This window comes from Pseudochaenichthys georgianus, chromosome 1, assembly GCF_902827115.2.
Source record: "Pseudochaenichthys georgianus chromosome 1, fPseGeo1.2, whole genome shotgun sequence".
Taxonomy (NCBI): domain Eukaryota; kingdom Metazoa; phylum Chordata; class Actinopteri; order Perciformes; family Channichthyidae; genus Pseudochaenichthys; species Pseudochaenichthys georgianus.
Window position 1 is genome coordinate 25,784,457 of NC_047503.1, and position 16,661 is coordinate 25,801,117.

At 41.1% G+C, this 16,661-nt stretch overlaps 1 protein-coding gene across 2 annotated transcripts in view; it reads right to left on the reverse strand.

Moving 5' to 3' along the window:
• apbb2b (amyloid beta (A4) precursor protein-binding, family B, member 2b) overlaps nt 1-13,419 on the reverse strand; it is a 61,936-nt gene extending 48,517 nt beyond the window's left edge. The window contains exon 1 of one of the 2 annotated variants that reach the window (XM_034080458.2): nt 13,279-13,419. The gene's annotated coding sequence lies outside the window, so the exon portion shown is untranslated. The remainder of the gene's footprint in view (nt 1-13,278) is intronic. The other variant, XM_034080466.2, reaches the window with a different exon arrangement.
• Nucleotides 13,420-16,661: the final 3,242 nt, after the last annotated feature.

Genomic DNA, 16,661 nt, shown 5'->3' on the forward strand with positions numbered 1-16,661 from the left:
CATATATCTCCTTATCTGAGTCAGCTGAGCCGTATCTGGCCGTGCAACACATACTGTGTCACATACTGTATGCAGAAGTATTATTTTAAGCAACACATTAAGTTGACGAAACACTCGAGACAAATGTAATTAAAGTCAGATCGTGTTTTAGACGGGGCAGTGATATCATAAACCTGTTAATGTACGCATTCAAACACTTTTTCTTTTGCCAGCTGTATTCACCTTGCAGGTGCAGCTCTGTGGCTTTGATCCTGGATCAAGTGTTTAAGTCATGGATGTTTAAAGTTTAACTTCTTCATTTTTGACTAGTATTAAAGTTCACTTTTCATTCAGGAAGTATGACGCTGCGCTGTCAGTACGCTTCTCCATGTTTGTGATTGGTCGAATGCTCCAAATACCACCCCTTTCATGTGAACGCGCACCTAACTAGATAGGACACGGCTGGCTTGAGCGATCCACTTGATAACCAGCGTCGTAGTACAGTTTAGCGAGAGCGCGTATGTTTTGGATTAGGCCAACCGGCTAACTCAAACATATCCAGGTTAGGTTGAACCAGTTTCGTAGTATAGGCCCCTGGTTTGCTTATTTCTCTCAAATCTGGCAACAGAGTGGGCGCAGTGTCTAATAGTAGCAGTAAGCTAACGAGAGGCTACGTTCAGCTGGTGACTCGGGAGTCGGCACAGAGAAAATGTCAGGAGTTTGGAAGTATTATAAAATTGAAAGCGAAGGCAGTGTAACAGCCAGATGCAATGTTTGCAAGAAGGAGGTTCCGCGTGGTGGAAAGAACAGAGCTACGTTCAACACGACCAATCTAATACGCTACCTGAGAAACAAACACCACCAACAACAACACGGCGAGTACACTAGGGCTGTACCCAAATATCCGAATATTCGTTCGTTGGAGTACTATTCGGGTTTCCATTTCGTTATTTGGAAATTCGTTGTGTTTGTTTTTTCATTTCCCCCCCGTTTTTTTTCAAATTGAATTTATTGAAATCTCCAATATCAACGTAAGAGCTTGTGCCTCTTCGGGGGGTGCTAACACTTAACCATAAACGTTATCGTTTACTTTCTCCGTCTTTATATGTAGATATTACTTTTCTCCGTTACGTTGTTTCCAAAGCAACAACAACTTCCTGTCAACAGCGCTACCTCTCCTTCAAAATAAAAACATATCCATAAATAGGAAGCCAAGCCAAATTACAATTAAGACATATACAACTGCAACGAAAGTAACAAACACAATGCGATATCCTTTTCAATTTCAAAGAACACAAATTGGGTTACATTAACAAATAACTATAAAACAACAATACTGTAGAATAACAAAATGAATGCCGTGAATACACCGAAACACACGTGTTGAAGTGGTTCGCTGCTGATTACGATTGAATGGTGTTACTCCAGTAAGATGGAAATATAATACTTTGTTTATTCATGTTATGTTAAGCTGCTGTTGTTCATTTCATTATTACTAGACTCTTAAGGCTAGAATTCTGCACTAAGCCACATTTTTATTTTATTTTATTATTTGTGACTGAATGTGAACTTGTGAAGCTAGTCAAGCTACCTCTTTCCACTCAATTTGTTTACATGGTTATTTTGTGGTGGACCACTGATAAGCTTTATTTTGTTTTGATCCAATGCTGCACAACTGAACTGATCCAATGCTGCTGTGAAAAAAAGAAGCTATATCCATGTTGGATAGCATGGATAGTTGGGTACTGTCATTTAAATAAAATAATAACCTTAAGGGACAACTTGAATGCTTTATTCCTTTTTTTTCTCTTAATGCATTGCATAAAGATCGGATCGGGAAAAATCGGTATCGGCAGATTGTCAAAATCAAATGATCGGAATCGGATCGGGAGCAAAAAAAGGTGATCGGGACATCCCTAATTTTTAGGCAATAGCATAGGTCCCAGATACATACAAATATATAAAAAACATGTCTATGAAGTGTTTTGCTCAAAATACCAAACAGATCACCCATTCTAGCCATGCCTCATATCCCTCTATTTCACTTCCTGTTTCAAAAGTGCTGATTTGGGGTATAAAGCTTTTTTAAAAAAAAAAGAAATTGATAACAAAAAAAAGGAGGGGGCTGAGCTCATGCGGGAGATTCTACCGGCAGGTTCTCCGGTGATGAAACGCCATATCATGGATTATCAAGGACTATGTCTGAAACAGTATGGAGCTCAAAGGCTTTCTCTCTTGCCGGTTATACCACAAAGTAAGTTCCTTTTTATTTCCTGCTTCTTCACACACATGCTCTCCAGTACAGGTTAGCTCTGAGTGTTAGCGATGCTAGTGTAAACATGCACCGACCATATTACGTCCAAAACAGTCGGGCATTGTTTCTGATAGCAACGTTTCTGATAGGGCCGTGGGTGTAAAGCCAGCCTACATTTCCGCTATTACGTCATATCGGACGCAAATCTGGATCAGCTCCGTTGTGGCCCCGTTTTTAGCGATTTGGGTACGGAGGAAAAAAGAGAGGGTTTTATTTTCTGACGCTGCGTGAGTTCCCTGACACACCGGGTACACATATTTATGTATAAAAGACATCAAAAAGCGCATCTTGCATGATTTTGTCCCCTTTTAAACACTCTCGACACTCAACCCTGATTGTGACAAAGGAAGTTATTGGAGTAAAAGGCAGAGTTATGGGCTCTGTGTGTGTCCCCTCAGGATTTGTTTCTAATGACAAAGCGGACAAATCAAAAACACTACTGTGGGTGACACACATTCACAGACTTTGAAATATTGTGACGTGTAAAAGAAACATTTCAGAACCAGAAGCCAAGAGACGATTTCCTGGGAAAACTTGGGAGCAGGCGTGCGGTAACCCCCCCCCCTCCCTCTCCCTTCCTCCCTGCTTCACCCAGCCCCTCTTTCCTGTGGGTGAGGGGAGGTCGAGGGAGGGGAGAAAGGCTACACCACGAACACCCCGACACCAAGCAAAACACCCTGAGCAGGGAAGTCCCACTCCAGCCCTGACAGCCTGCTGCCGGCTCGGAGGGACAGACTGTGCGACTTCGTAATGAGACCGCAGCGCTTTCCTGGACGCGGTGTCGAAGGCAACAAGCCGTGCCAGGAGTAGAGTCAGAGAACAACAAGTACAGCCACGTCTGTATTTTCATTCGTCATGTGCTTGTGGCTCCTGCTTTTTCAATATAAAAAAAAAATTATTTGAACTTAATATGTTCTTCTTCAGCACATCTCATCTAGGCTAATGTTTTTCAAGCAAGATTCATCATTTAGCCTCTTTGATCATCACAGATGTGAAGATATTGAATTTCCATACTGTCAGAGGAATAAGAAAAAGTGTGCGTCCTGGTTAGAGATCAGTAATTAAACACTAGCATGCCGCGGAGCATTTCCCACTGCTGACAGCACTGTTAGCTGAGTCTCTCAACCAGGACAGTAGGGGTTAAAGCAGTGAACAGAAACATGCCATGGCTTCCATCAGACTACTCACATTATACTGAATTACAGGGGAACAGTCCAAACTATATCTTATAGAAAATTAATTATTTTGCTTACATTAAACCAAAAAGGCTAAACTTACTGACTTAAAGTTCTGGTAAGCCATGTTTGACGATGTAAAGGTTTCGACTCACATCATTATAGCTTAAAAGATTGACAAGAGGAGTCGCTTCATAACACTACAAATCCCACAAGAGACAATTTAGAGCTTTAAAGTGGTTAACTTTTAAAAAAGATGGCATGCTCCAAAGTGTAACTGGTAGGTTCTGAATGCTTCTCAATATCCACCAGCTGACGGTCGTTTAAACTTGATTATTAACGAGCAAGCTGCTAGCTAGTCGTGTGAAGATGAGGTGATGACCTTGATTGTAATCTAGACTTGTCGATTGTCTGTATTTTATACTTTCACAAAGAAACAGACCACTCTACATCATTTCAAGCAGTCAAATCATACAGTGATGTGTGTAAATAAATGCCACACACATGCCTGCAGGGAGCACATTAACCAGCCAATAGTTGCATTATGCACCAACGCTGTGAAGCACTGCTAATTGGCTACAGCCGAGTAAGGAGACATTTGTCATTACATTATTTTCCAGACTAAACTTAAATCGCAAGGGGTGGTTAATAATATAAGTTGTAATTAAAATAGTGGTTCTTAAGATTGGAAAACTGTTATCTTTTGCTAAATTGCCATTTTTCTACACCCCAACACATGCACATCCTCTTTTAATGAACTAGGACATGTGTTTTTAAGAAAGCAAGCTCTTATAGTTTCTTTCATCAGCAAAGATTGTTATCTTAAATGTATTCATGTTCTTTTCAGATTTCCTGCACAATGTTTTGCTTGATATGCTCCATTTTGCCTTTTTTATTAGAAATAAAGGGTAGCCATATTTATTATAAAACCCTTCACCCTTTCTTAGCGAGACCACAGACAGAAAAGCATTGCACAAAAGGCCTGATGGATTCAAGGCTAGGGGCAGAAACCGGGAATAGACTGCGGATCCTAAATATATCCGAGAAGTGACAGGACATCCGAGAGCACAGGGAAGTCTAGACTCAAACTACACAGCTCTACCTCAGATTCTGTCTCAGTATCGAGTGTCTTAGGCCTTGTTATCTCACTGTTTCTAGAAAGTCTGTGGCAAGTTGTTCCATGGAATGACCCAGATTGCATTGATATCACAGCCTTGTCTAATCTAATCGGCTGGACGTTTTGACGTATTAGCCAAATGTCAAAGAAAGGAAAACAGAAGATACTAAATGAAAATGAGAGGGGAGGGGGAAAGGGTACCAGCGAAAGAAGAGATGAGGAAAGAAAACAGATCAGAGAGAGAGTGACTCATCAGAAAAGGAATGTCGCTCCTCTGCCAAAGGAACCACAGACACCACTGCAACGATCGCTCCCTCTCCAATACTTTAAATCATCCCCACCCTCGCTCTTGTCGTCTCTTCCTCTCACACAATGGCCGCCTCTTTGTCCCTCTGTCTCCCTCCCTTCCAACCAATTGAAGTTGTTGTTTCCCAACATTAGCACAGCTTTCATCTCCGACAGGGCATTTGTGTTTCGAAGGGGGGTGATAAATCTAGCTGAACACGGCCAATGGACCAGCACTGCAGCCAATGCTTACATCACTGCATCACAACCACAGATGTTAACTTATTATTACTACCACCACAGGATATGATGCAAATGCAAGGAAGTGGTCAGGAACCCAGATCACCACAGTGACTTCAATCATGACTTATCATTCCTGTTACCTGTCATGCTGTGCACTCATCACACAGGAATGGCTTTAATACAATTCACAGGCTCTGGAATACGAAGGTCAATTGTCGGAAATAAAGAACATTTCAGTTAATGCTAGGGATGCACGATAATTACCGGCCCGATAATTATCGGTCCGATATTAGGAATTATGACGTCATCCCGATAAACCCGATACAAGTATTAATAGCCCCGATAATATACAATATATTTTTTGGGTAAAAAAAAAGAAAAAAATACTGCGGTGTGGGTGGATTGGGATGAGGGGCGCTTGTTTTTCACTCGGCTCCTCCCGTTTTGCCAGTACTGTGGTATTAGTGATTTAGGAAGAGGGGAGTTCTTCACAAATCCAGCGCTCCCTAACTCATGCCTGGCTGTGACGTAAATGGTGTGCGGCCGTGAAGCCAGGACAGTAAACAAACATGTCGTCGGTCGTATGGGACTATTTCAAAGTTTCAGAGTTGGAAAGTTCGCTTGCTATTTGTAACAAATGTAATGCAGAAGTTCCACGAGGAGGGAAAAAGGCAACGAGCTACAATACTACGAACCTGATCAGTCACCTGAAACATCGCCATCGCTACGATGGTGTGTTAAAAGCGTACGAAGACGCCTGCGCTGCTAAACTAGCGGCAAATCCAAAGCCAGCTGCAAAGGCACCGGGGCTTTTACCTATCGACGAGGCTTTTGAAAAAGGCAAGAAGTTTGCCAGTTTCGCAACTCAAGGCATATGCTCGAACCGGAGCTGCAATCATGTTGCGCACTATCCGTGCCGAGTGTGCTGACTTTTCGTGCAATGTCCCACTGTCTGGCTGCCTGCATAAAGTCAAGTGCTCGGCGCAGTTGTGGCGAAATGTCGCTCCTCTGTTTTCATTTAAACAGCTCCTTATATCCGTTAGCGCAGCTAGCTAGCACCAGATGCTAACAACAACAATGCACGTAAGGTCTCTCTCTCGGGCCACACATACACACACCCTCCCGGTCCTCCAGATGGCCAGTCGGTGCCTGCCGGTGAGCGTGGAAGTGTGGTCTGCCACAAGCAGGCAGCAGGAGCGGGGCTGTCAGCATCAGCTTGTAGATGGTATTTTAAACTCGATGCGCTCTGAAACTACGGGGCGGCCAAGGAAAAAAAATACACATGCGTTAATCGCGTTAAAATAATTAGTGGCGTAAAAAATGTTTTATTATCGGTTATCGGTATCGGTCTTGAGAAGCAGGAAGTTATCGGTATCGGTTTCAAAAAACCAATATCGTGCATCCCTAGTTAATGCCATTTATTTTGAGTGTTTCTATTATTTAGACTTTACTCTTACTGCTTTGAGAAGATGATATGCGTCAGAATCTGAGTGGTTTGCCACTTCTAGGGGGAAACCATGGTCAGGTTTACCATGCCAGGAGAAGTTCTCTCTACAACTTGTTTTCATTTTCAATGAAGCCAATCTGCAGAATACTCTGATACATGTATCGTTAAATGAACAGCAATCAAAATACAGCAATGAAAATGTAAAGCCCAGAGTTACACCTACAGACCACTTATCTAACAAACAGTTACAACTCAAAGATATTCAGTACAATGTCAAATAGAAAAAAGCTTTAATGGAAACGATCAATTGATAACTAAAATAGTTGCAGTCTGTCAATCAGCTCTAAACACGTGACCAGAAATCAGGTTACCTCACTCTAGCACAAGCCGATCACCTATACACTGCCTATAATAATGATGGTGCCACCTTCTTTCCCATATTTAGTGTGGATTAATTGCACCACATTCACCTAAAATACAACAATATGCATATTTATTCTATACTGAATTTATCAACTCCAGATGAAATGCTTTCAGTTTGACACAACTGCGAACAAAACATTTGCAAGAATGGATATAGTCTGAGGAGCCTTTCTAACACATCTAGCAACCAGAGACTTTATGTATAACAACATGTAATATGCATGTGCTGCTGTTCAAATGTAAAACTGCTATAAAGTGGCAGAAAGGCTGACTAGGCAGAAGGCTCTGGAGTTTTAATGTATGCCATAAAGCAAGCCACAATCTGCATTAGTGCCAGGGTATTGATAATGCATTGCAGGGGATTTATTGCAGTGTATCGTATCAATGAGTTGTCCCCCCTAAGCAGGACTAAAGCGCAAAGCACTAATTGTTCATTCTTGAATATAGCATTGTGTCTGAAATGTATACATTCTGATCAGTCACAAATAACACTGTTATCTGATGATAACGTTTGCTGACTGATGCATATCACCAATGAAAATGTTTGAGCACAGTGAACAACAGGAACATGTTTGTTGTAAAATCTCAGCAAAACCAAATGTTATTAAATTCAATACTTTTTAACTAATTAATTAAGTATTTTTCAAGCTAAAAATAGGTAAATATAAACAGAAAGTCTCTGTTAATTGTGAGATTTGCAACACAAAAAGGATTTATGCAAACCCAATCCAATAACTTTTGGTACTGATGATTGCCCTTCATCAGCGGGATATGCAAAACCATTCAACTCATCACTAATCGTTGACAACATTACAGATATCGTATGTAGTGCTGCACATTTTAATGTCTTATTTGGTCTTTAAAATGTCGATCAGTGATTCCCAAAAGCCAAGTATACTTGTAAACCAATTAATCAAATATCAAAATAGTTGGTTATTCATTTAATAATAGACAACTAATGGATTCATTGAGTAATCTTTGCAGCTCTGAATGCATGTGACATGTTTTAAATACAGCATGTTTTCCAATTACAGCAAATATTTAACTCGGCATATCCTGCCATTGTAGCTAGGGATGTCCCGATCACCTTTTTTTGCTCCCGATCTGATTCCGATCATTTGATTTTGACAATCTGCCGATACTGATTTTTCCCGATCCGATCTTTATGCAATGCATTAAGAGAGAAAAAAGGTAACAGATAACGGCTGGTCATCCAACGCGATGAATTCAGCTATCTTGGCTGTTATTGTTTTGGTCTTTTCACTGTTCTGGGGCAGTTTCTCTTTCCTTTTAAAAGTCTCTGAAAGTGTCGGTTGTTTCAGTGCCGTTACCTGAGTGGCCGCTGTGTACTCGCCGTGTTGTTGTTGGCGTTTGTTTCTCAGGTAGCGTATTAGATTGGTCGTGTTGAACATAGCTCTGTTCTTTCCACCACGCGGAACCTCTGCCTTGCAAACATTGCATCTGGCTGTTACACTGCCTTCACTTTCAATGTTATAATACTTCCAAACTCCTGACATTTTCTCTGTCCCGACTCCCGAGTCACCAGCTGAACGTAGCCTCTCGTTAGCTTACTGCTACTATTAGACACTGCGCCCACTCTGTTGCCTGATTTGAGAGAAATAAGCAACCAGGTCTATGAAAACAAGCCCAAAAGAAGCAACACATATATGATGTTGTGTAATTTTAAACCAAAACTAAGGCCTCATGATGACTTTAAGACGTGAATATGGTCATTTTTGTTTTGTAACATTAAATAAAGTAAAAATATTTTATAAAAAAAAAAATTCCCGATCCCCGTTTTTTTTCTCCCGATTCCGATCTTTTGAAAATCACGTGATCGGCTCCGATCCCCGATCGGATCATCTCTAATTGTAGCCATTAGCTTCTAGCTCCGTTATATCCTTATGCATAACAGTCTCCAGCTAACATCTGTCTATCTACTTAATTGCAGCAGTTGAATGCAGCAAAGATTGAAGATATGAGAAGACTACCAAAGTAAATCCTAGCTTTAGAACGAGTGCAGCAAAACAATCCTGGAACTCGCTGTAGTTGGCCAATTTACAGAGGCACCTGGGGCCTGTACAGCGTCTCTCATCACGTTCATGGAGTGTGGTGATGTGTTTGAAAGTCAGTGAGAGTAAGAGAAGACAGGCGGAGAGGAAGAGGGGCTGAAAAACCCTTATGCAGCTGATCCGGGAATGATGGGGGTGTACGTGTGAAAGTGCAGTGATGTGGAAAAGACAACATCAGAAACAGAAACATATAAACAAAAGAGTGGGAAAGTGTGTTTTTGCTAGCGTGTGTAGTTCCTCCTGAGAGTGAAAAACGTGTCTGTCCTCGCATGCTTCCACAGGTCATTTGTATGCAGAATAACATGCACACTGACGATCCAATCACCAGGCAGACTTGACAGCGAGAAGACAGTTGAAAAGTGAGGGCGGCCAAGAGTTGACACATAATACGGCACAAGTGTGCGTGGAAAGAAAGATAACAATGCAAAGCTGAGCAGAAGAAGGCGATTAGATTCGAGCATGTGGGTGAAAACTGTCCAAAAAAAGAAAGAGTGACACAGACAGATAGACAGGGCGACAGATGGAAAGAGAGAAAGGGGGCCCTATTATTCAGTTTCACACCCTACAGGATGAACAGGGCCTCTGTGCTCCTTCTCTGTTCAAACACACCTCACGGCTGTCTGCTCCCTGCAACAACAATGCACAGATACAGACACACACACACACTGCAGCCTGCCTGACAGTGAGCACAATAACCCTATTGAGAGGCATCATATGGGGCAGAAAGAGAAAGTGAGGAGAGTGAGATAAAGAACAAGATTGAGAGAACAAGATTGGCGTGATTTTGCACACACACACACACACACACACACACACACACACACACACACACACACACACACACACACACACCACACACACACACACACACACACACACACACACACACACACACACACACACACACACACACACACACACACACACACACACACCACACACACACACACACACACACACACACACACACACACACACACACACACACACACACACACACACACACACACCTTGTCAACTTGACAGCCTGGGATGAATCCTCTCTCTGCTGTCCTTAATTCAGCGTTCATCTGTCCAATCTGGACACGCAAATATGCACATGCCTACACACACTCACAGTATTTTGGTCAAGGGCGTCCCATTGGTATTGTTTCTCAGGGGAAGCAGGGTAGTGATAACGGATCTCCATACTCTTTATCTGATTGCTCACACACACCTGCGCAGAAACACACACGCGATCACACAAGCATGTACGCACATGCACACTTTCCCCGTCTCTTCTCATCAGCTTTGGTGTGTGACCTCGACCACACACAGACTAACAGGTTGGTGCTGCAAGGCAAGAAAGTCCCAACACCACACACACACGCACGTCAGCCCATCATAATTACATCCAATCTGCCGAACTCTTTGGGGTTAGCTGAGATATCGTGGGATATTTTTGGTTGTCTCACATAGCTTCAAAAGGTGACAGCTCACATTACTGGATTGCTATTTCTGTCTATCTCCATGCGCGCTGACGGGATGAATAAATGCCTGTGTGTCTCCTATTTTTCCTGCTTATTAGAAGCTACCTTAGCAGAAGAAGGGGCCATCTTGAAAATGAGGCACTTTCATCGCACCGAAGCCAAACAAACACGCACACCAAAACAGTCTGCAGTGCTTGGTCCAAAATTGAGCCCATAAATGTCCAGGTCACTTTTTCCATAGTCAGCAACTCCTGTATAGAATGCTACAGGGGGAGGGCGAGTAAATAAAGAGCGAAAGAGTAATGATGTGGAGAAAAGAAGCGAGCAGAAAGCGGGGAGAGGGGCAGAATATAAACCTTATATTAACAGCCCATGAGCCCTAAGCAATTACATCATGCAATTACATCACACACACACGCAATTACATCACACACACACACAGTCACACAGTCTGGATGTAGAGCAAGCCAGCAGGGCGAGGAGACTGAAAGGATAGAGAGGGAGGGAGGGAGGCAGTGACGGAGAAAGAGTGAGGATGACTGTGCACCATTTCAACGGTGGTTCAGTCACTGACACTTTCATTCTTGGGGTTAACGCTAATACTTTCAGCAAACCAAAGAGAGTGTGAAGCTTTTAAAAACGCAACCACGGCCTAAAATAGTGAGTCTCAGCTGTTTACTATAACAATGTGTACACTAAATGGTAAATTATCCTTAAAAGGTTTCATTTGTTATGCTTTTTGACAAGCACGTGTTTTGTACACACCACCTAATTGTACACTTAGAAAGCATGTTTGCAAATGTGACGCAAAACAAGAGACAGGTATAGGGAGAGAAACCTCAGTGGTGCACGCCCTGAACAGCATACAGGTCCTCTGCTAATTCATGTTGCCATCAACAACGTCAGTGTTGCTTCAGAGACACACGTAGCACTAGTTTCACCAGTTCTTCTTCTTACTACCCAACATGTCCAGTCCTTGTGAAAGTTAATCAGCAATCACCTGGAGAGAACGATTTTTTTAAAGAAAAGTCAACAATAGCTCATAGTCCCTTTAAGTCCTCAATCATAATAAATCTATACTCTGTCTCTGCCCTCCCTACTTTCTAAAACAGGAAAGTTATTGAAATCATTCTCTAGATTGCCGTAATTACATGACATAAACAAGCCATTAAGTGGATCCATGTTTTTATAAAACAAACAGGCATATTATCTCCAGGGCCTGGCAGAAAATAGCCGAGCAAGGCTGGAAACGATTAGCTGCGTACAGCCAGCACCATGCACCAACACAAGCCTCATCCCTGGGGGGCATGCACGGCCTATAGTCAGACTTTTCCACGTAATATGCGCAAGTCAAGAGAATACCCTCCTTTATGCTTGTTTCTGTCACAATGAACCTCTTTATTACTTAAATTGATGCTTAACAACGACTTGCAGGGGACAAGACACAGAGAACAGCCAGGAGTCAGGAGAGCCAAAGGAAGGCATCAAGTGACCTGTCCGGCTTCCAGCACTGAAACCATTTTAACGATGAGAGTCCATTGATGTTTTGTTTGTTGATGGAGCATTTGCTCCTTCTCAAAATATAAAAAGGACTTCATAGTTCTAATGGAATACATACCATAAGTATAACCTGTGTTTTATTTGAGCTTTGTAGTCACTATGAGTCAAACATTTTAGTTCACATGTTAATTGCAGGCTTTGTTCTAAAATTCACTTACAATTAAACCTAGTCTCTTTACCTGCCTCAGACATATTGTTAGGTACCATGTTTTGAGGGCATTCTGCATTTAAATGGTGCAAGATAAATATCTTCCAATACATGTCCAATATATTTTGAAGAGTACAAAATACATACATTTATTGATGAGCAATACAAAAAACAATAGAGCCTCTGGTTAAAAGCCTTGCTATAAATAGCAATCCAACTTGAAAGTCAATTTCTGAAGAAATGTCAGGGTAAATGCTGGATGAAGAAATTACGCTAAAATGCAATGCTGGCTAAAATATATAAGAGGAGCAAGCACCAGCATCATTTGAAGTGTGAATAGGCTTAATGTAGTATGACATTTATATTTAACTAATAACATTAAGGAATACTTCCTGCATTGACACCCATAGAGTTAAAAGGTATAAAGGTGTTGCAGGATATAGTGAATTTACCTTTAGTCGTGTTAACTTCTAAATGAATTGCCTGTTAGTAGTCAGTTTACCAACCACTTAGCTTACCTGCAGAAAGGCCCTCTCCATAAACAGAGTGTTGGAGTCGTGAGCTTCAACTAAAGACTATATAAGGGTTTCATACATGTAAAACGGCTCTGTTGTATCGATTTTCAAATGATTTCCCCATTAAATCCCCCCCAACATAGCAGCAGAGTCGTAGTTAGCTAACCTTGTAAGTGGCTGTGATCAACGGACGGTTGCTCCCCGACAACGGCTCTTCTCATAAACAACCGTTGCATTCCCTGACACTACGTGGAATATTAATTAACAACATATCCAACAATAAACTCAAAAGAAACACACGCTGGCTCGCATAAATGCCTCATCTCCCGCCGCAGCCTCCCGGTCTCCTCTCCCCCACCATACACGACTTATTTGCAACACTGCGGGCCCTCAGATGCCAAAGCAATGCGTCGTCTACAAGAATATGGAAAGTTAACTCACGTTTCCACTCAAATGTATCGCCGAGGAAGACGGTAACGGCCACAACTCTCTGTATTCAAGCGAACATTCTCGGCATACCACATCACTCACCTCCTCTACGGTGAGTTCACGTCCTCCTAGCTGCGTTCCTGTCTGTTTTCTCCTCCCCTCCGTTTTCCTCGGCTTGTTCCTTTTCTCCTCCCTCCCAGATGCCGCTGTTTTCCGACAGGGGGAACCGGGGGACGCTGCTCCGGAAGCAAACGCTCCTCTGTGATAACCCCCCACTGCTGCTGCTGCCTAATGTAATGTCATTTCTTTATACAGTCGTGCAACTGAATTTTATTTCGTAGCCTATAACATAGAAAGGGTAATTATAGGCTTTTGTAGGACATTTGCCAATTGCCATGTTTATATTTTCTCTATGCTTTGGAGGTTTTTCCCCAATAAAACACATGTTAAACATGGTCTAATATGTGGATGATGGTGATTAAAATGTAGTCATATACAACTTTATTATTTCATAATAATAAGTAACAGGACCAGTATTCAGATGAGTTATATATATTATAAACACATATTAGCCGAAAAAAGCCAATACAGATAGGTTAGAAATCAATAAACAATAGTCTACTTCAAACTAAACCAGGTTATATCAAATCAATAGGCTAATGCTGCTTTCTGGCAATCAAGATAACATGGACACAGTAGATATGTTTTTTTTTTAAATATATAGACAAATAAACATTATAATTCACTTGTAAGGATTACGACCCAATTTCCTCTCTCTAATAATTATGAGCAAGCTGACTTCTGTCTGCTGTATTGTTGATATGTTTATGAATAACAAATCAACCTTCATATGAGCAAAGCCACCACATATGGCAATGTTTGGAAGCATTCCGTTTTACAGCTATTTTAATGTCTTGACAAAGGATAACTAAAATAGCGTTTAGTCTGCACATAAGGGATATTACACACTTAGCACATGTATTGTTTGTTTGTTTTTTCTCAAACGGATATGCTTTGTTGGATGAAATGTACACGCCCCAAAAAACTGCTAAATCATCATACATCAATATATTTTTCTACTTTTTTTTTTTTTTCATGAATCACATATACAACTTCTAACGTACTCAAAACTACCAAACATTCAATCATTGTCAGAAATGTAACCCTTTAAATGCCTGTTTCATTATTTTAATTATTTAATTTCTCTCAAAAATGCCTCATTGACTTCCATTCAAACCACATGTTTTGATCTCACTGCCATTGCAGTATAAAACCATGCATTTTGTAATGTCAGCATTTCATTTAGAAGAAAATTAGTGATATTTGATATTTCTACCTATTCCACCACATTCAACCTTTTTCCCACTGCATGAAATTCTTACATTTTTGCCAGTTATATTATGGAGCCGTGTGACAGGGGGCCCTGAGAATGGTGTGTGTGTGTGTATGTATATATGTCGGAGGTTGTTCTCCCAGGAGCTGGGGAAATCCATGGTGTCCTCACAGATTGTGAGAAGAAAGCCCCCCGCAGCTGCTGCTGCTACCGTGGTGGTGGACCGGACCCTCAGTGTCCTCTCCACTTTCAGAGGAAGGGTCAGAGGAACTCAAAGAAATGCTGGACTCCAGAGAGCATTCGGTGTCAGACCCCCCCTCGAACCTTGTGTCTTCTTCAGATGAGTCAATCAATCAATCAATCAATCAATCAATCAATCAATCAATCAATCAATCAATCAATCAATCAATGTTTATTTATATAGCCCAATATCACAAATGTTACATTTGTCTCAGTGGTCTTCACAGTGTGTACAGAATATCAGTATGACAATACGACACCCTCTGTCCTTAGACCCTCACATCGTACAAGGAAAAACTTCCAAAGAAAACCCAGTTTAAAGGGGAAAATGGGAGAAACCTCAGAGAGAGCAACAGAGGAGGGATCCCTCTCCCAGGACGGACAGACGTGCAATAGATGCCGTGTGTAAATTGAAAAGATAATACATTTGCAACATAGAGTCCTGCAGCTCGCTGGCAGATGAAGGCTGCAAGATTATTTCTGAAGTCTCTTCTGCAGTGACATGCTTCATTTTAGTCCCTTCTCTTTGCTCCAGGTCTTTCTGCTTCTTTGCTCACTAATGAAATAAGTTGTTGGTCAAACTGCATGTTTATATTTGGCAGCCAGGTGCATAAACACACTCACAGCTGTTTTTTAACAAGCACCTCTTCAAAGGTGCTGTAAACTGTAACAGACATTTGACGTCTTTAGGATAAATCCATGTGACTTTGGTTACCCCTACAAGGCGGTCAAATTACTTGTCAATCACTTCGGCTTAAGACAGGATACCTTTTAAACGAATGACTATATTTGTCTAGCTCTTCTTTGCGATTATTGTTTAACCCTGTTATGTAAGCTAAAATAGTTTTACATAACAACCTCATGGGGCTAATAAACATGAAGAATGGTGTCAAAGTTATCTTTGTATCTTTTCTGATGCACCATTGATTTATTAGGATAACTGGCCCATTGACTAAGCAGTAGCCTACAGTCTAATAAAATGGGGACACCTGGTGGTTAGACGTATTTAATGCATTGTTTATTACGCCTGTAAGGACATAATGTAATATAAATGTGGTTTCCACTTTGTGTTCATTTTATAATTGATCATTATTATTATTATTGAAGTATAATTATACCGTCTTTAAAGTGTACAGCAAATTCATCTCTATAAAGATATTTTGCAATGCAAAATGTTGCAACTTCAGACAAATGCTTAAAATGTGTTCACAATTCACATACATGTAATGTAAGAGATGCTTTGGTTTACTGTCTTTGAATACGTTTTGCTATATTCCATGGAATGCCCGGCTTAACATCCCGATAGCAATGAATATATTAAATGCTTTGACAATAAATACATAAAACAATTTCATCTGTGGAAGCCGTAGCGCTGTAAAAAGCACGACCAATCACTGGATGGCCTACCTGCCTGTCAGCCTTCCATCTGTGCACATTGCACACATTTATCTCGTGCCCTCATTGGTCATGTGCGCGTTCGTGTGTGTTGGAGGAGGGGCTCTGTAAGGAAGTCTGAAGGAAGAGGCAGATTTTTTCCGGTTGTGTACTTTCAAATTCTAGCTCACTCGAGCTGGTTTCTCCAAAATCACCTACCCCACCTTTAACTAAGACATGTATTTCTATGTCATCAGTTTGCTTGTTTAAAATGTATTACTGTGTCGTCTTAGAGACTTAGAGCATATTGCCTGCATTTTCTGTTCCTTTTAGAATAGATGTATAATGTTCTGTTTTGTTATGCTTTCTAATGTATGGTTGTTAAAATTATACATTTAAATAAATAAATAGTTTATTAAAATCCATCATATCATCATCATATCATAACCATAGATGGTTGTAACCATAGATATATATCTATGGTTGTAACTACTCCAATTCGCCAGGTGGCGCTCTGATGACATCATCACCGACTGTT